General features: G+C 39.3%; 1 protein-coding gene across 11 annotated transcripts in view; it reads left to right on the top strand.

Moving 5' to 3' along the window:
• Nucleotides 1-20,153, top strand: part of CEP128 (centrosomal protein 128) — a 288,826-nt gene that overhangs the window by 230,988 nt on the left and 37,685 nt on the right. The gene's annotated exons all lie outside the window — the stretch shown is intronic.

The raw sequence follows: 20,153 nt of genomic DNA, 5'->3' as shown, positions 1-20,153 counted from the left end.
TTGGGATATATTTGTACTTAAAAACAACAGGTGTGTCTAAGCATCAGTATTACCAGAAATTTTAGGAATGCTGTAAGTACAACTGTACAGATATACAAACAAATAAGCAAACAATTGTTTTTACACCTGCAATGTATGTTTTTCTTTCCAAGAAATATAGCCTGATTTGTCTGATTTTACTGACTGGTTTCAGATTTTAAGGCTGCTTTTAATCAGTTGTGTTTAATAAAATGAATTAATATTGATTAGTAAATGAAATATGAATTAATAAAATGGTTTGGTGGACTCACTTGGAGCAGGATCTACTATAAGTATATACAGTTGGCTGTGAAAATGGAGGCTTCTGCATATTCAAGCCCCATAGCAGGGGTAGCCAAACTTTTTGAGCCGGGGGCCGGGTTGCTGTCCCTCAGACAACTGGGGGGCCGGAGGAAAAAATAAATCATTAAATATTTTTTAAAAAAAATAAATACATAAATAAACTGGGACAAATGTAGGACAAATTTTTCAAATGGAGGACACTTTTAAAAATGGAGGACACGTGAAAAAATTTGTTGGTTTTTTAAAAACATTAATATAAATGCATGTTTCTGAGGCTTCTATAGACAATTGCCCCCATGCGTGAGAGGCCAAAGGCCCTGGCGGCAATCGGCAGCAGGACCGGGCTTGGGCCGGTCCCAAGGCCTCATCAGGCCGGATTCAGCCTGCGGGCTGTAGGTTGCCTACCCCTGCCCCATAGGCTTGAATGCAGCATGCCCGTGTATGGAGGGGCCTGTGTGCTCATGCCATTGAAAATGTTGGAGGTCACCCCTCTGTGGATATTCAAGGTCGCAGATCTCAGATCTGCGAGTTAGGAGGGGCAACTGTAGTATAGATGGCCCAATGAGTGTAAATTTGTAAGCATAACTAAGTATACACCTGTAAGTTCATTTGAAGCTTACTGATACATAAGCATTCCTGATGCCCCCACCAAACCAGGTGTTCATAGTTAGGGTATAGCACATTGGTCTGGCCTCCAGCAGCAGAAGAAATGTATGTGAGGGGGCTGTGTAATGACAGAGATCTCCTCTGAATTGGGAAAAAACCTGCCAGTATTGGTTTTCCTGGTGGGGTAATTAAAACACTAAAACCCCACAAAGAAACAGGATGAGGCATCCACTCATGTGAATATTCCTCCTCCTGTCCCATTTATCAGACTAAGGAGATTATCGTACTGGCTGTCTTTTCCCGATCTGGGTATGAGCTGAGACTGGCTTAGGACCATGTCTTAGTGCACGGCTCTGTGCACAGATCGTTATCATCCTGTGCCAGATCAGGACTTCAACCATACTTAGCTAAAAACACTTCTTTTCCATTCGTAGCAAAGTAATGGAAAACATTTCGATTGGGTACGGGATGGTTCCGATCTGGGCACGGAGCTGTGTCGTAATACATGGTCCCAGCCCAGTCTCAGTCCCTGCCCAGATCGGGGGGAAAGCAGGGCGATAATCTCCTAAATCTAAAAAACCCTAAAACAAGTAACATACAGTACAGAAGTCCCTTTACAGTGTTCTGAAGAGAATTACAGCTACAATCATTCCCAAAGTAGTTACTAAAGTACCTCATTAAAATATTTAATTCGTAGCTCTGTATTGTATATCCAGTTTGGTACTAGTCCTTTGCATGTTCATGCCATACTGGAGCAGGTCTTTTTTTTTTTTAGTACTTTAGAATAAAAAAGGGCGATTTCTTCCCTAAATGAGGCTTCTATATATATATATTTGCCCGTATTTTTAACCTTGCCTTTTGCATTGGCTCAAGACAGGCAATGGCATATATATTCTGAATATATTTTCCCCCTTTGTTTGGTCTGTATGACTATTTACAGATACTGGAAGTTCTGTAGCTGTATGGATTCTGACTGGTTGGCTCTATAAGTTGTTGTTTTTTAATAGTCTTTATTAGTTATATATAATAAAATCATTTCACAACAGAATTTCAAATGAAATCACATTTTTGTTCTCTTATCTTAATAAATTTTCTTCAATCTTCCTTAAGTTCTTAGAATTTTGAAGAGTTCTTTTTTCTTGAAATATTAAAGAATCCATCTATCTTGTTATGTATTATGTTCAGTATAACAAATACAGAAATCAACTCTAACTCATTCAATATACATTCTCTTAATTTAATCTCTTAACAAAGCAGTCTTATGCTAGTTTAATTGTCTAATACATGTTTAAGGTTTTTAAATCCCCAGTCTTATTTTTTTTATAAAGGATGCTTTGTCAGAGGTGTCATTTGTTCACCTACAAGCCTGTAACAATAAAAAGATTACATAAAGATTATGAGAAGAAAGAAGTTCAGCATGTTACCATCACAGAATTTTAAACTGTTAAATATCCAATATATCTGTTTTTATATTCCATCTGGTTTCCCATAAAGCCAGAACTTTTTTCCAATCATCTTTCTTTTTCATTGTATCTTGATCTTGTACTTGACAAGATATCGTATCTAATTCTATGTACTCATTCACTTTTTGCATCCAATCATCCCAGGTTGGTCTTGCTTCTGATTTCCATAATCTAGCTATTGAAATTCTCACCACTGTAACTAAATACAAAATTATCCTCCAATATTTGCTTTCGTCCTGTGTTTTCAAAATCGAAGGCATGTTAAGTAAGCATAATTTGGAATTCACTGGGAATTTTATCCCAAAGATTTGTTGAACTGTCTCATGAACGTCCCTCCAAAATTTCTGAATTTCTACACATTGCCACCACACATGAAAAATCGTCCCTTTCTCTTTATTACACCTCCAGCATAGCCCTTATTCTAACTTACAGATTTTGAAAAATGTCCACGGTGTATAATACCACCTATTCATTTTCATGTGGTTCTTTTTTAGGTTTTGCACCACTGTAAATTTATTCGTTCTTTTCCACGTATTTTGCCATTCTTCAATTTCAGTCTTACCTCCCATGCCCCAGATCCATTTAATCATATAATCTTTTTCCATCTCTTGTTCCCTATGTCTGCTTAGTAACAAATTATACAGCTTTGATACCTTTTTTTAAATCTGACTGCCAAATTATTTTGTCTAGTTCATTCAGACTTCTTTTGATACCTATTGTCTTCTTATCTTCCGTATATCTTTGTCTTAACTGTAAATAATTGAACCAGCTAATATTGTATCTCTCTTTGTTTAATTCCTCTCTCGATCTTAAATCTGTATTGCCTAAATGCTCCTTCTTAATTGCATTTTTATATGTAAGCCATTCATTACCCTCTACCCATCTTCCATAGAGGAAATCCATATAGGTAATTTATAATAAAATTTTGCTTTAATTTTCCTCCATGTAAATAATAAGGATCTCCTGACTGGATGGTTTATAAAGTCTCCATTACATTTTAATTTATCATAGCCTAAAAAGGCATGCCAGAAAAATGTATCACTTCCAAATTAAGTTGCTCTTTGTCCTCTAATTTAATCCAGTTCTGAATCCAAATCAAACTACATGCCCAATAATATCAAATCTGGTACTGAGTTTCCTCCTTTTTCCTTCTTATTCTTTAGAACTAACCATTTAATTTTTATTTCTGTCCTTTCCATATGAATTTCCTGAGTTCCAATTCTCATTCCCCTTTGATTTCAATTGGAAGATTTAATAGCAAATACAATAGTTTGGGGAGGATTCTCATCTTGATTACCATAATTCTCCCTAATAAAGAGAGATTTAATTTGTTCCATCTTATTAGATTTTCTTTTACTCCTTTCCAACTAGCTACATAATTATTATTAAACAATTTTAGATTGTTCCTAGATACTTAATTTTTCTTTCTACCTTGCAGCACGATTTCTCTTTTAGGAGACTCTCCTCTTTTTTAGACATGTTTTTGGTTATCATCACCATCTTCCCTTTGTTAACTTTCAAACCTGAATATTTGCCAAATTCCTTTAGATCTTGAAATAGTTCATCCATATTTTGTGTAGGGTCTTCCAAGACTACCACTATATTGTCTGCGAAGGCTCTTATTTTTGTATCTTGCCCTTTAATCTTGATAACTTTGATCTTTGGGTTCAGTTTAATTGATGTTAGTAAAATTTCTATTATCATTACAATTAATAGTGGGGACATGGGGAATCCTTGCCTCGTACCTTTATTGATAAAGAATTCTTGAGACCTTTCCTTGTTAATAACTAAATAAGCTTTTGGTGATTGTATATCTGCTCTATTACCTTTATAAAATTTGTGCCCATATCCGTTCTCTTTAAAACTTGTAACAGAAAATCCCACCTTACATAATCGAAAGCTTTTTCCATATTGATGGCTATCAATGCTCCTTTTTTCTCATTGTTGACTTTGTGGTATTCTAAACTATCCAATATTGCTCTTATATTGTTTCTAATATATCGACCTGGATGGAAACCATTTTGCTCTTTCTCACTTAATGATGGTAGTATTTCTTTCAGTCTGTTTACCCAGATTTGTGTATATAATTTGTAACCATTGTTCAACAAACTTATTGGTCTATAATTTTCCATAAACATGTCATCTTTTGCTTCCATAGGTATTAGTGTAATACAAGCAGATTCCCATGTCTGAGGGATTCCTTCTACACTTATAGCATTAAATAATGGATCTAATGGATCTAATAGATGTCTTGAATATCTATTTTTTTGAGAGTCCATTAATTTCCTCCTGCATGTCTCTTCTGATCTCTTCTCACAAGCTTTTTTGCTCTTCCCTTATTTGCAACTTAAAGTTTTTCTTAAATTCTCTGAGCTCCACCAATATAATTGCATTTATGTCCATTTGTTTATTCGTCCAATCTGCTGCACCTGATGATCCTCCAGCATTCTATGAGGGAGTGTGTTCCATTGTTGAACAGCTCTTACTGTCAGGAAGTTCCTCATAATATTTAGGTGGAATCTCTTTTCCTGTAGCTTGAATCCATTGGTCCAGGTCCAAATCTCTGGAGCAGCAGAAAACAAGCTTTCCTCCATCCTCAATATGACATTCCTTCAGTATGACTTCCCTTTGCATGTTGAATATGTGGAAGACAGAGTTGTTGTTTTCTCTATTGGCAAGCAGCCTAAACATTATTAAATTTCTCAGAATGGGGAGAGAAAATATCAGTAATATAAATAGCTTAACAAGTATCATGACTACCAGGTAGAAGGCCTATACAATCATTTGTTCTTGTTGAATGGCTTTCTATAGTCTTATTGTAACTACCTTCAGCTATGCAGTTGTCTAGATGGAAAACTGTCCTTTGTTTCTGCGAAGGCAACAAGAATGAGAAACATTCATCCTTCCAGAAGTTGCTGGACTGCAGTCCAGCTTCCATCAGCCCTAGCTGACATAGACACTCATAAGAAGTTGAAAGGAATTACAGTCCAACAATATCTGAAGGACCACATATTCTCATCCTACTTTTGCAATGTTCCCATGTGTCATGTCTTTCACATAAATGCCACCAGTTTTCCTCTGATTAGAATGATTATCCAAGTATGAAGGTTTGTTGTAAAGGGCATAATTTTTATAGAGCCACACTTCATTTTTCATTCTAAGGCAGATAGATATACTGGAACAATAATGTCTGCTGAAAGAGGTGTTTTTGGCTGTATAGCATACATACCTTACAATACTTATTTGTTATTTGTTTTTGTTTTACTCTGTCTTCAGTCCTTAGAATTCTCTTTAAGAACATTGTGTTCCTTGTATATGAAATGTTTCTTTTAATTCAAATTTTCATCCGTGGGAGTCAAAGAGATGCCACTCAGCTATGCAGAATGCCATTCATATATTTTGCCTCATACATATTTTAAGAAACAAACACACAATGGTACATTTAAACATTGTGATCCTAAAATAAACTTAACAAAACATTTCTAGTGTTTAAATTTCTCTGCACCCACTTTGGTATTACATATATTAAATCTGCAGGGTAAAATAGACAGCATTAAATACAATTTTAAAAAATTACATGATGATAACAGGCATTTGCATTGACTTGTAAGGAATATATCTTAGCATCATCTGGTGAACAATATCCAAGTCTAGTTAAGACAAATTATGCCACATTTGTGTGTGTGTTGCTTCCACATAAGCAACGTACATTATTTCTCTTCTCTTCCTACATTCTGAGCTGTAGTTGTATACCAGGGGTAGGCAACCGTTTTGAGCCAGGGGCTGGGTTGCTGTCCCTCAGACAACTGGGGGGCCGAAGCCAAAAAATAAATAATTAAAAAAAAATTTTTTTAAATTTAAATAAATAAATAAACCGGGACAAATGTAGGACAACATTTTCAAATGTTGGACACTTTTTTTAAAAAAGTGGAGGACACACAAAAAAATTTGCTGATTTTAAAAAAAATGTTAATATAAATGCATGTTTCTGAGGCGTCTATAGACAATTGCCCCTGCGCGCGAGTGGCCAAAGGCCCCAGCGGCAATCGGCGTCAGGAGCTGACTGGGGCCGGTCCCAAGGTCTCGCCGGGCCGCAGGTTGCCTACCCCTGTTGTATACTTTTGTGAATCGCTAGTAAAATATTAATCTAAGAAATTATCTGTTGCAAGTGAAGGTTTATGATCCTTAAGAGAAAATGAGAAAATGCATGGAAGGTAGTTCTTAAAAGGCAAGAAAATCCTGATCAGTGTTCATTCTGTGTCTTTATGCTTGTTAAATATATAAGCTTTCCTTCTCTGGCACCTGTAGCCTAATAACCTTCCTAAAATCTTGCCAGTCATTCAGTTGAGACATTTCTTGGAGGACAAAATAAGTTTATCTTATCACATTTCATTGGCCTGCAAGAGTCTATGGCCTGGGTTAACAGAAAGTATAGTTTGCTGAAACAGATGTTCTGCACCAATGGCTGAGTGAAAACTTGTTGATATTCATTCTGGACTTAGCAACTCAAGCTAGTATTACTTTTGCTTCTGCCCTTTCAAATTATTCTATTGGAGAATAAGCTTTTTATTATACACAATTATTTTATTTAGGTGTGAAGGAGTGCAATGCGAAGTCATTTTTTGTTGGATGGGACAGTTAAAATGTTGCAATTTCTTTTAGGATCTGCTTTGACCCAGGAGGGTCAGAAGGCATGAGGAAGGTGAAAAATGAAGCCCAGATAGCTTACACTGAAAGCAGCAGTGGACAGGTTCCAGAGGCCCCATCACAAACCATTGTTGTGGTTGTGTGCCTTCAGTTCATTTCTGACTTAATGGAAAGTCTAAGGCAAACCTACCATGGGTTTTTCTTGGTGAGATTTGTACAGAGGGAGTTTGTCATCACTGCTTACCTCTGAAGCTGAGAGTGTGTGACTTAACCAAGATCACCCAGCATATTTTCATGGCCAAGATTCAAACCTTGGTCTCCAAAACTGTAGTCCAACGCTGAAACCACTACAATATGCTGACAGAACATGACAAGGTAAAGGTAAAGGTTTCCCCTTTGACAAGATTGTTGTGTCTGACTGTAGGTACGGTGCTCATCTCTGTTATTAAGCCAAGGGAGCCATAGTTATCAAAGACAACTCATGGTCGTATAGTCAGCATGACTGCGCGGAACACTGTTACCTTCCCACTGAAGTGGTACCTGTTTATCTACTTGCACTTTTACATGCTTTCAAACTGCTAGGTTGGCAGAAGCTGGAGCTAGTGACCCGAGCTCACTCTTTCATGTGGCACCTCGGCCTCAAACTGCCCTCCTGCTGATCTTCTGAGTCAGCGTCCTAAGCCCTGAGCTACTACGTCCCATACTTCCTTGATTACTGTCTCAGAATTGAAGGATGAAAACAGTGCATGTAAGTGATAGTGGAAGATAGAGGAGATAGAAATTAGAGTTACAGTGGGAACGGTTAAGGGGATAAAAGAAAAATGCACTTGATTGAGCCACTTACAATGGTGTTGCAGAAAAAAATCAAGAAAGAAGGCCTGAGGTAGATCAAGACTTGAGAAATTGAATTTAGAAAGCTGAGCAGGCCTTTATCGGTAACTGTTGATCCTCTTACAAAAATAGAGTAAGTTTGACTGGATGTGTTCATTTCAAGCACATTTTATTTGTTCTCCTGGTTAACTATTAAGACATAAGAAAATTAGAGTGAAAAAAAAACCCTAAGAATGAATTATTGCAAATGTCTAAAGGAGCCCTGGTGACGAAGTGGTTAAATGCCTGTACTTCAGCCACTCACTCAAAACCACAAGATTGCGAGTTCAAGACCAGCAAAAGGGCTCAAGCTTGACTCAGGCTTGCATCCTTCCGAGGTCGCTAAAATGAGTACCCAGATTGTTGGGGGCAAATTAGCTTACAGTTGTAAACTGCTTAGACACTATAGTTTTTTGTGGGTTTTTCGGGCTATGTGGCCATGTTCTAGCAGAGTTTCTTTCTGATATTTCGCCCGCATCTGTGGCTGGCATCTTCAGATAATGCTTTGCCTGGAAAAATTGGGTGTATATATACTGTGTGAGCCTGGGAATGCAGGAGTGATTTGCATGTGTATTGTTCAGTGTTGATGGCTGGCCTCAGGCTGGGAGGCTAATGCAAATGAGGATTAATGTCTGCTAATTGGTGATTATTATCTGCTGGGAAAGCTCCTGACTCTGAGTGATTTTCCATTTGCATTTACTGGACCAGATGAACTACATCCAAGGGTATTAAAAGAACTGGCCAATGTAATATCGGAGCCATTGGCAATAATCTTTGAAAACTCCTGGAGAACAGGAGAGATCCCAGCCGACTGGAGGAGGGCAAACGTTGTCCCCATCTTCAAAAAGGGGAAAAAAGAGGATCCCAACAATTATCGTCCAGTTAGTCTGACATCAGTACTAGGAAAGATTCTGGAGCAGATCATTAAACAGAGAGTCTGTGAACATCTAGAAGGCAATGCCATAATCACAAAAAGTCAACATGGGTTTCAGAGAAACAAGTCATGCCAGACAAACCTAATCTTTTTCTTTGATAAAATTACCAGCTTGGTAGATGAAGGGAATGCTGTGGATATAGTATATCTTGATTTCAGTAAGGCCTTTGACAGGGTTCCCCATGACATTCTTGCAAACAAGCTTGTAAAATGTGGGCTGGACAAGGCAACTGTTAAGTGGATTTGTAATTGGTTGACCGGCCGAACCCAAAGGGTGCTCAACAATGGCACCTTTTCATCCTGGAGAGAAGTGACCAGTGGAGTCCCACAGGGCTCTGTCCTGGGCCCAGTACTGTTCAACATCTTTATCAATGACTTGGAGGAAAAAAATGGGGGAATACTTATCAAATTTGCAGATGACACTAAAGTAGGAGGAATAGCTAATACTCCAGAGGACAGGATCAAAATTCAAAATGACCTGAATAGACTAGAAAGCTGGGCCAGAGCTAACAGAATGAACTTCAACAGGGAGAAATGTAAGGTACTGCACTTAGGGCGAAAAAATGAAATGCACAGATATAGGATGGGAGACACCTGGCTTAAGGAGACAACATGTGAAAGGGATCTAGGAGTCCAAGTAGACCACAAGTTGAACATGAGTCAACAGTGTGATGCGGCAGCTAACAAGGCCAATGCGATTTTAGGCTGCATCAATAGAAGTATCGTATCTAGATCCAGGGAAGTAATAGTGCCACTCTATTCTGCTCTGGTCAGGCCCCACCTGGAATATTGTGTCCAGTTCTGGGCGCCACAATTCAAAAAGGACATTGAGAAACTGGAGCGTGTCCAAAGGAGGGCGACTAAAATGGTGAAAGGTCTGGAAACCTTGCCCTACGAGGAACGACTCAGGGAGCTGGGGATGTTTAGCCTGGAAAGAGAAGGTTAAGACGTGATCATGATAGCCCTATTTAATACTTGAAGGGATGTCATATTGAGGAGGGAGCAAGCTTGTTTTCTGCTGCTCCAGAACAGACCCGGAGCAATGGATGCAAGCTGCAGGAAAAGAGATTCCACCCTCAACATTAGGAGGAATTCCTGACAGTAAGGCTGTTTCGACAGTGAACACACTTCCTCGTAGATGTAGTGGAGTCTCCCTCCTTGGAGGTCTTCAAACAGAGGCTGGATGGCCATCTGTCGACGATGCTTTGATCTGGATTTCCTGCATGGCAGGGGGTTGGACTGGATGGCCCTTGCGGTATCTTCCAACTCTATGATTCTATGATTCTATGATACTGAGTCCTTATTTTGCTATTCCTCAGGACTGGTAGCCAAATTTTGTTCACTTTAAGGGTTTCTTCTTTCCGGTTGAAATTATCCAGATGTTTGTGGATTTCAATCGCTTCCCTGTGCATCCTGACATGGTAGTGGTTGGCATGGTCCAGAACTTCAGTGTTTTCAAACAGTATTTTATGCCCAGGATGGTTTGTGGCATGTTCTGCTACTGCTGTTTTTTCTGGCTGGCCCAGTCTGCAGTGCCTCTCATGTTCCTTGATTCTTGTTTGCACACTGTGTTTGGTGGTCCCTATGTAGACTTGTCCGCAGCTGCATGGTATGCAGTAAACTCCTGCGGCTGTGAGAGGGTCTCTCTGGTCCTTGGCTGAGCGAAGCATTTGCTGGATTTTCTTCGTCAGTTTGTAAGCCATTTGCAGGTTGTGCTTCCTCACCATTTTCCCTATTTTGTCGGTGACTCCTTTAATGTGTGGTAAAAATACCTTCCCTTTGGGTGGCTGCTTGTCTTCACTCCTCTGGTTTTTTCTGGGCCTGGCAGCCTTTCTGATGTCTGAGCTGGAATAACCATTGGCCTGTAGAGCCCGGTCCAAGTGCTTCAGTTCATCTTCCAAGAAGTGGCATTTGCAGATGCGTTTTGCTCGATCTACCAGTGTTTTGATTGTGCTTCTTTTTTTGTCCTGGGTGATGGTTGGAGTTCTTGTGCAGGTATCGGTCTGTATGTGTGGGTTTTCGGTATACTGTGTGACCCAAACGTAGGTTCGGTTTGCGGATGACTAGGACATCCAAGAATGGCAGTGTTCCTTCCTTTTCTTTTTCTATAGTGAATTGGATGTTGGGGTGGATGTTGTTCAGATGGTTCAGGAGTACAGCAAGGTCTTCTTCTCCATGGCTCCAGATGGTGAAAGTGTCATCCATGTATCAGAACCAAGTTGTGGGCTTTTTCGGTGCTGTTTCCAGGGCTTGTTTTTCAAAGTGTTCCATATAAAAGTTTGCTATCACAGGGCTTAGAGGGCTTCCCATTGCTACCCCATCTCTCTGTTAGTAGAATCCATTATCCCACTGGAAATAGCTTGTGGTGATACACATGCAAATCACTCCTGCATTCCCAGTCTCACACAGTATATATACACCCAATTTTTCCAGGCAAAGCATTCTCTGAAGATGCCAGCCACAGAAGCTGGCGAAACGTCAGAAAGAAACTCTGCTAGAACATGGCGACATAGCCTGAAAACCCCACAAAAAACTATGGATGCCAGCCATGAAAGCCTTCGACTTTGCTTAGACACTAGGCGGTATGTAGTGCTATATAAATGAAGCTTGTTTGTTTGTTTGTTTCTAAATCCAGCTGTTAGTCCCACCAAGAGGAGACCCACTAAAACAATAACAATTTAATAACCTGATTTTTATGTACGCAATTTAATCAGTATATTCTCATTGGAACTAACAGTCAGATTTAGTCCAAAGCTTTTAGATAACGACAAAATCATGGACCATGTGTGACCCCAAGACTGTTTTTCAGATGCCCTCGAACACACCCCATCCTTAAAATACACTTCGTAATTTTGACAGCAAATTATACCACCAAAACTAGGGGTTGCACTTTGTTGCCTTTAAATGGCTTGTAGTGGGTTGCCATCAAAATTTGGCAAGAAAGAGGGAAAACTCAAGCTTGTTTTAAATCACTTCTACTGGTTTGCCACACAATGTCAGTGGTAAATGTTACAATTCAAGTCAAATGTTGCTGCCAAGTTGGACCACAGACCACCAGAGTTGCTACTTCTAACTTTGTATCTTACTTTATGCAGTACAGAAAACTGGCTGTGGCAATAATTAAATGGCAATCAATTAAACAGGTGTTTAGTGAAGGCAGCTAGGAATAAGTACATTTCTTTGTTTGCAGCAGTGAGGACTGAAGAAATTGTGGGTGTAGAAATGATGCCAATTTCACTTCCATGGCTCCATACTACTGAATCCTGGCATTTGTGGTTTATGGAGGCACTAGTATTCTTTGGCAGAGAAGACTAAAGACCTCGTAAAACTACAAATCCCAGGATTTCATAGGATGAAGCTACAACACTTAAGGTGGTGTCAGACTGTTATTAGTCCCCATGAGAATTGACCCAGGGTGCATCTACACTGTAGAAATAACACAGTTTGACACAACTTTAGGTACTGTAGCTCCATCTGATGGAATCTAGGATTTATAGTTTTACACAGTCTTTAGCCTTCTCTGTCAAAGGGTGCTGGTGCCTCACAAAACTACAGATCCCAGGATTCTGTAGGATGGAGCCATGGCAGTTAAACTTCATTACAGCATTTATACAGTATAGAAGCCCCCTGTGTTGGTCTGTGAAGGAAGAGAGAGCATCTTCACCCTCCATTATCTTCAGTCCTCCCTCATGTTTAAAGCAACAAGCCTGAATAGAATTTTCTGTTCATATGAAGACCTTTCCAAACAAGTGTGGACACTAGAAAATTACAGTTCTTGCTTGCAGGGAGAATTTCTATGCTTACAGAGACCTTTCCTCTTCAGGATTTTTGCTTTCCATGTGAGGGAAGCATTGACAAGAAGGGCCAAGACTGGCCTTCCCTATTATCACATATTGATTGAAACTAAGTGAGACGGGGTACAGACCGCCCAGAAGAGGCGCTTCCTCGGCGCCTCTCTCTGCTGCACAGCTGTGCTGCAGCAGAAAAGGAGCTCAAAAAAGCGGCTCCTTTTAGCTACGTCACAAAGCACCAAAGACAGCGCATATATGCGCAGCTGCAACGTAATGGTTATGTGTGCCATGTGTAAAGCACTGTGTAATGACGGTGCGTGCATGACGTGCTAGGGTTGTGGGGCATGTGCATGCGCTGCCCTGAGGCAACCCTAGCACATCATGGGCGCGCCGCAAAGGGCCAGTCTGGAGAGAGCCTGAGTAACATCTGAGAGCCAGCATAGTGTAGTAGTTTGAACATTGGACTATGACTGTGGAGATCAGGGTTTGATTCCCTGCTTAGCCATGGAAACCCACTGATTAGCCTAGGGGAAGTCACACATTATCAGCTTCAGAAAACCCTGTGATCATTCACCTTAGCATCGCCATAAATTGGAAACAACTTGAAGGCACACAACAACAACAAGAAATAACTGAACAGGATTAAAGTCCATGCCACCACCTTACTCCTACTCATTTTTGTGATAGTGAATCTTGTTAATCTGGGTTCAGAATAGCACAAGGATTCTGAAAATAATTTTAACTGAAATAATTGTCCTGTTTATTGATTTTTGTTGTTGTTGTTAGCTGCCTTTGCATCGATCTTGACCCATGGCGACCCTGCTGATGAGACATCTCCAGGCTCCCCTATTCTCTACTGTTCTGCCCAGGTCCTGCAAACCATATTTGTAGTCTCATTAATAAAGTCCATCGATCTGGCATGTGGCCTTCTTCTCTTTCTACTTCCTTCCACTTTTCCCAACAATATTGTTTTTTCCCCAGTGATTCACACCTCCTCATGATATGTCCCAAGTATGGCAGTCTAAGTTTTGTCATCTTGGCTTCTAGGGATATTTCTGGCTTGATCTGCTCTAGTATCCGTTTGTCTTTTTGGCTATCCATGGATTCCTCAGCACTCTTCTCCAGTTCCACATCTCAAATGAGTTGAGTTGATTATTGATGTGTAATCAAAAATAAATGAATAGTAGTGTGAACAAAAGAACATAAAGGAAAATCCATGAAAGCAGCATAGTGTAATCAACAAGACAGTGCAGTATGAATTAAAGAGCACAGGCATTTTGAATAATTAACAAAGCAACTAATAATGCATCTAGATTATGTCCTATACTCTCAAGCTCTACATTCAACATTTCCTAATACAATTCTCTCCAACCTGTCTACATCAAAGCATTCAAAGTTGTTCTAAATATCCTACCAATCCTAAACCTCATGGCATTTTAACATCAGGTTCATCACTACCAAGCAGGTGTAGTATGCTTGCTGATCCATCCCAAAACAAAACAAAACAAAAAAGCCTTTAGTTGTGCAACAGAATTGAAACGGGAGGAAAGAAACAATAGCAAGAAAGAAAAATAGAGACATGAAGAAATGTGATAAGCATCTCTTTTGTGGACATCTTTTTACATCAGATCGTGTCAGTTTTGAACTAGGTGCAGATATGGAAATTTCCACTCCTGCTGTGCTCCCAAAATCTTCATGGGAAAAGTGTTTTCTGTGCCTTTTTCATTGTTTTTCCATTGCATCTTCTCCAAGATTTGTTAACATCATCACTGGACTGTGCATGTTCTTCAGTCTTTTCTCAAGTGTTTATGTTATTTATGGGCAATAGGGTCACTCAGTAATTGTTTCAGCAGGACACTTTGATGCTCCCACTCCCACAAATAGTTTCTCAGTGTTTGCACAGAGTCTGAACTTTTCCATTTCTAATAATCTGTTTTGGAATATCCTAGCAACTTTATGACTTGCAGAAACTCCTGGTTCCATGGGCCTGGATGGGCCTACTATACTTGATAAAGTTTCTTGCATTATGCTTTTGACTAATGGTTTTGAAGTGTGGTAAACAATTTGCACATGGAAGAGAAAGCATACTTTTAATATTATTAAAATGTGTTTTATCCCATCCAAAGACATCTGGAGTCTAGACTGAAAGTTCAGTTATTTTGGCGGGCAGTTCCTTTCATTTTTCGATTCCAGTGCCAACAAATATTTGTTTTAAAATTCCTAGTGGTTTAGCCTCAATAAAAAGGATATTTTCTAAAGGTGGGGTTTATTTTGTTTACTTGACATTGCTTAAGGCTGATGTACACAGACTTTTTATGTGACAGAATCAAGGTTCATGCAATCCATATACCAAGTTCTACTGACAGGGGTATTGGTAATGGTACTGCATAACCCCACAATCCTCAATGTGAAGTCATATTTTATCTGCTCTAGGCACGTTTTGGCTTTGCTGTCCTTGTCAGACTTTTCTTCTGCTTTTGTTTCCTGCCATAAAGTTTGTTTTTCATTTTATTCCTTGCAGTGGGCTCTCAATTTCTATACCATTGCTTTCTAAACTGACTTCAGTCATCTTTCTCATTGTCAGTGGACAAACTTCCCATTTTGGATCCTGTTTGGCACATATGCTAAGTCTGGTAGGACTGAGTACAAAAAACATAATTTTTTGATTCATTTGGTTGAGAAGTACATTCTGTTATGCAACTGAGCAGTACAGCCTGTGTAAATTTAAAGCATTTGCTCAAGTGAGTCTGCTCAAGTGAGTCTGCCTTTTGACCACAATTGTCATCAGTTGCTGTTGCTCCTCCTCAACTACAGAACCTATAACTCAGCCACAGATACTATGACTTGTTTCTGTTACAGGTGGAGAGCCCATGAACAAATAGGCAATGGCTCATCCTTCTCACTACCATTGTTGTCTGGACCAGTGGTGTCCCCACCCCTGGTGTTACCCAGTCAGGAGGGGCTCTCAGGGGGTAGCAGGCAAAATGGCATGCTTGGCCCTCTCCTTTGCTTCTGGTGGTGGAAGTCTTCTCATGAGGAGGCTTCTGCCACTATAACAAGCCGGGAGGGTTCAAACAGGTGTCACCCCTCTTCTGTCATCCAGTGTGGGTTGTACACACAACCCACAGTACCTTGGTGACGCCACTAGTCTGAACCAGTACAACAGGTGGTAAAATGGGAAGGCTGATGTGATAAAGAGGCAGTGGGCCTCCCTAGTGGGCCTCCCTAGGGCAGGGGTAGGCAACCTGCGGCCCGCGGGCCAGATGCGGCCCAGCGAGGCCTTGGGACCGGCCCCAGCCAGGTCCTGGCGCCGATTGCCGCCGGGGCCTTTGGCCTCTCGCGCGCAGGGGCAATTGTCTATAGACGCCTCAGAAACATGCATTTATATTAACATTTTTTTAAAAATCAGCAAATTTTTTTGCGTGTCCTCCACTTTTTTAAAAAAAGTGTCCACCATTTGAAAATGTTGTCCTACATTTGTCCCGGTTTATTTGTTTATTTAAATTTTTAAAAAATTATTTAATTATTTATTTTTTGGCTTCGGCCCCCCAGTTGTCTGAGGGACAGCAACCCGGCCCCCGGCTCAAAACGATTGCCTACCCCTGCCCTAGGGAGTATAGGCCCTTGGCAGGTGCCAGACCATACTGACTTTTTACTCTGGCTGCTATACCATTTGAAGGAGGAGCAGTGGGATAGGATTCATTTGTTCTCTCCCACAAAGTAGATCAGCAATACTTTGGTTATTTTTTAGACGATTCTGCAGGGCCAAGGTTCTCAGTGATATCTCCACTGAATTTCTCCAAAGTTCACCAAAATTGGACTTTTGATCAAAAAGAAAGAGTCTTGTGGCACATTAAAGACTAAAAGGTTTTATTTCACACTAACCTTTGTGGTCTCCAACCCACTGTATCAGATGTCATAAAATCCTATGCAAATAAAACATGTTTTGTTGCAGCAGACTAACATGACTAACCGCTCGCTTAACCTTTTAGAACAACAGTTTTCTCTTCAGCCTGTTTGATAGAAACAGAAATGAAAAATTAGTCATTACTGAACTTTACAGAAACAGATTGGATAACAATAGGGATCACTTTGTCAAACAGTATATTGGACAGTGTGATGTTGATAAAAATCATAGCCTTTTAAATATTCCTTCAAGGTGATCTAGGTTTAAAACACGCTGCAGAAATAATCCAGTATGAGAGCTCTGGTGCCACAATAAAATACACTTCCCAAGATTGCCTAGCACTGAGCCAGGGCAGTTAAAGCGGTCTCAAACTGAATGATTTCTGCAGTGTGTTTTGGACCCTAGATACCTCTGAATAATTGAGAACACTATGTTTCTTTCTTTGTTATAGTTTTTTATTTTATTTTTTTAAAAAAAGAGGACAAATCTTAGGACATATATTATTAATGACAAGTAAGTAGTAAAAAAACAACAACATCATTTTAGCAGCAGTATTTATAGTATCCATGCATTCTTTATCCACAGATTCAAGCGTCTGTGGTTTGAAAATATTTTTAAAAAATACATAAATTCCAAACAGCAAACCTTGATGTTGCCATTTTATGTAAGGGACACCATTTTACTGTCCCTTGTATTTAATGGGACTTGAGCATCTATGGATTTTGGTATCCACAGGGGGTCCTGGAACCAAACCCCAGCAGATCCTAAGGACCCACTATATATTTCAGTAGTGAATAAATACTATGCATAACAGATATTAAATCATGAAACATGTATTTCCTGTACCTACTGCATACAGTACATATTCCAGTAGTTACTAAACATATTCTATATCTCTAGCAAGGTTTGTGGTATACACTCTTTATTATATCTGCATATTATTTCAGTCAGTTTCTTCATTCTGCAATGTGAACATAAAAATTCGATTAATTTTTATGAATCATTTTTGGACTAGACCCATTACATTAATGGGACTTCAGTTAGTTTGCATCTAATTCACTTAATTTGATGTACTAAGATCTAGTTTAGATCCCATAACTTTTCTTTACTGTATTGCCTTACTTCAAGTGTTGCTGCTTTTTCTCTCTTACCAGTTTTGGAGTAAATTCTTGCTCAGCTGTGAATCTCACTGGGTAAGCTTTGGACATCACTCTCTCAGTGAAACACCCTGGTCTCTTGCCCTTTAGCTGTCTTATCCTTTAGCTCAAAGATGAACCTACTCACCACAGTAATCATATCCACAGTTTTCTGAGGAGCTGAACATATAATTAACAATCCTATATAAAGCTGGTGGAGTGAAAAGCTCTTCTAGTATACCTAGGGGCTAAACAGACCTCCCCTTTGGAGTGGCCTGCAGCTGCCCCTTTCAGCGCTGGATCGGGGCCATGGCAACTACATGCTGTGGCCCCAATGTGGCCTTTCCCCGGTGCTAAAAAGAATACTAAAAGGAACAGGCACACGACATGATGGCAGCATCAGAGCATGCGTCATGTGGACACCATGCTCCTCACTGTGCCCCGAGACCAGCGTATAACGCCGGTCTATTCAGCCTCTTAGACTAGAAGATGAGAGTGGCTGATGGAGGTGGCAGGAGCAGTGATGCGTCTTCTCCCCTACCTATCATACACTCCTTCCTCCACACCCAACAACATAATGGGTAGCTGATGTAACTGTTTTACTCACATATCTAGCTGTGAGAAGAAGAAAAAAAGGAAAGAGAATGACCTAAGCTAGTTGCAGGATTTAGAGAGGAGAAAGAGAAGGAGGGGGAGATATTTGTGCCAGCTGAGATAGGCTTGCTGCTGTTTTCACCTGGCAGGAAAAGCATCAGTAGGGAGAAGGGACACTGCTTCACAGATACCTTCTTGCAAAAAGTTTCCAAAACATATTGCCCCAATAGAATACTGACCGTAGAATTTTGACAGGTGTATAGGCATTATAAACACCGAAGAACCTTTTGTACTACATCTTTTCCCCTAATAATATATTTGTTACATAAAGGGGTACTGAATATCTCCTTGTGCAAGTATGTAAAAAGTACAACCACTGGCATAACCTGGAAGTATTACAGCATAGCGCCCTGTAGGATTATAGCCATAGAATTTATATTATACATTATTTCTGGTTTGATTCCCCATGCCACTTGAAACTAAATAAACTGTGAAAATAGCAAGACCATGTTGACTATCTAGAAGGCCTGTTCTTTCTTAACTCATCACAAATTCTATCAGCATGTATTTTCAGTTTCTTAATTTTCTGTTCCTTTAACTTGATTTTTTTTTTCAGGCAGGGGGAATATTTCATATATGCTTCTGTTTAGCTCCTAAAGACTCTTTTCTATAATAAGTCTTTGTTTTTCTATTCCTCTCATTGGATGTCTTTTTGACGATAGAGACAATTTTATTTTTCAATTCATATTTTTAAGTTGTAGTTTTTCTGTAGTCCTTTCACTATTTTTTTTCTTGAAATGACTACAATTTATTTCAGTACACTAATCATTTTCTTCAGTTCTGGAGTATAAAATAAATGTGCGTCTGTGTGTATTTAATAAACACAATTCCTAAATTGTGTTGATTATCTAATGAATGAAATGGACATTCATCAGTTTATAACGTAATAAGCAATTCTGATATAATTATCTACATATCTTATTGGTATGCTAACAGTTTTTCCATTAAATTGATATTCTCAATCTTATTTGTTTTATTTCAAACATTTATAGCATGCCTTTTAATCAAAAGAATAAAAAATCACGATAAACAAAACAAACAAAATAATAGCAATATAAAGTTACTCCCCCCTTCAAAAACCGAAAGATCCATGTACCATAATAAAACAGGAATTGGATATTAAAAACAACAGCCGCAAACTGTTGTTAACCGCCCGGATTGGTTTGCCAGAGGGCGGTATACAAATAAATATTATTATTATTATTATTATTATTATCTTGAGAGGAGGGTGTCTTAATTTACCACCAAAAAAAAAAAAAAAAGCGAGCAGAGATGAATCAAAGAATGGTGTTCCAAAATCTGAGTACCTCAACAAAAATTATTTTATTTAACTGATATGTTTACCTCAAGAAATCAGCCGACGACATGAGACTACAGTATAAGTATGCTGATCAGCAAGCTCTGGAATTGTTATTCAGTAAATAGCTCATTCATTGTTTAATCAGCAAAATATATCTTATGTAGCAGTGCAGAGTATCAAGTGATGTGTAGCAGGTAGATTCCTTGAGCACAGAGCTCACTAGTGATTAATGCATTATCCCAGAATCGCAGAGCAATGGAATTAATTGCTCGAATAGGGCATTCAGGATAGGCCCTTTTTGCAAGAATTATCCAGGAACTTAATCCCTGTCTCTTTTAATTTTGAAATGTGTAATATAAATTGTTGGGCATCCTGCCTGGTACTTCAGACAAAGGTCTTTAGACGAGTCTGGCCTTGATGAATGTGGTCCACTTGCGAGACACAGAGGAAAGCAGGCAAGAGTAGTGATATGATGAGCATCCTAATACTCGATTCTTAAAATGTTCCCCCCCCCATAAAAAAAC

The sequence above is a fragment of the Sceloporus undulatus genome, chromosome 1, assembly GCF_019175285.1.
Source record: "Sceloporus undulatus isolate JIND9_A2432 ecotype Alabama chromosome 1, SceUnd_v1.1, whole genome shotgun sequence".
In the NCBI taxonomy this organism is placed as follows: domain Eukaryota; kingdom Metazoa; phylum Chordata; class Lepidosauria; order Squamata; family Phrynosomatidae; genus Sceloporus; species Sceloporus undulatus.
The sequence above is the reverse complement of the archived record's forward strand: the minus strand, read 5'-3'. Positions and strand labels throughout refer to the sequence as shown.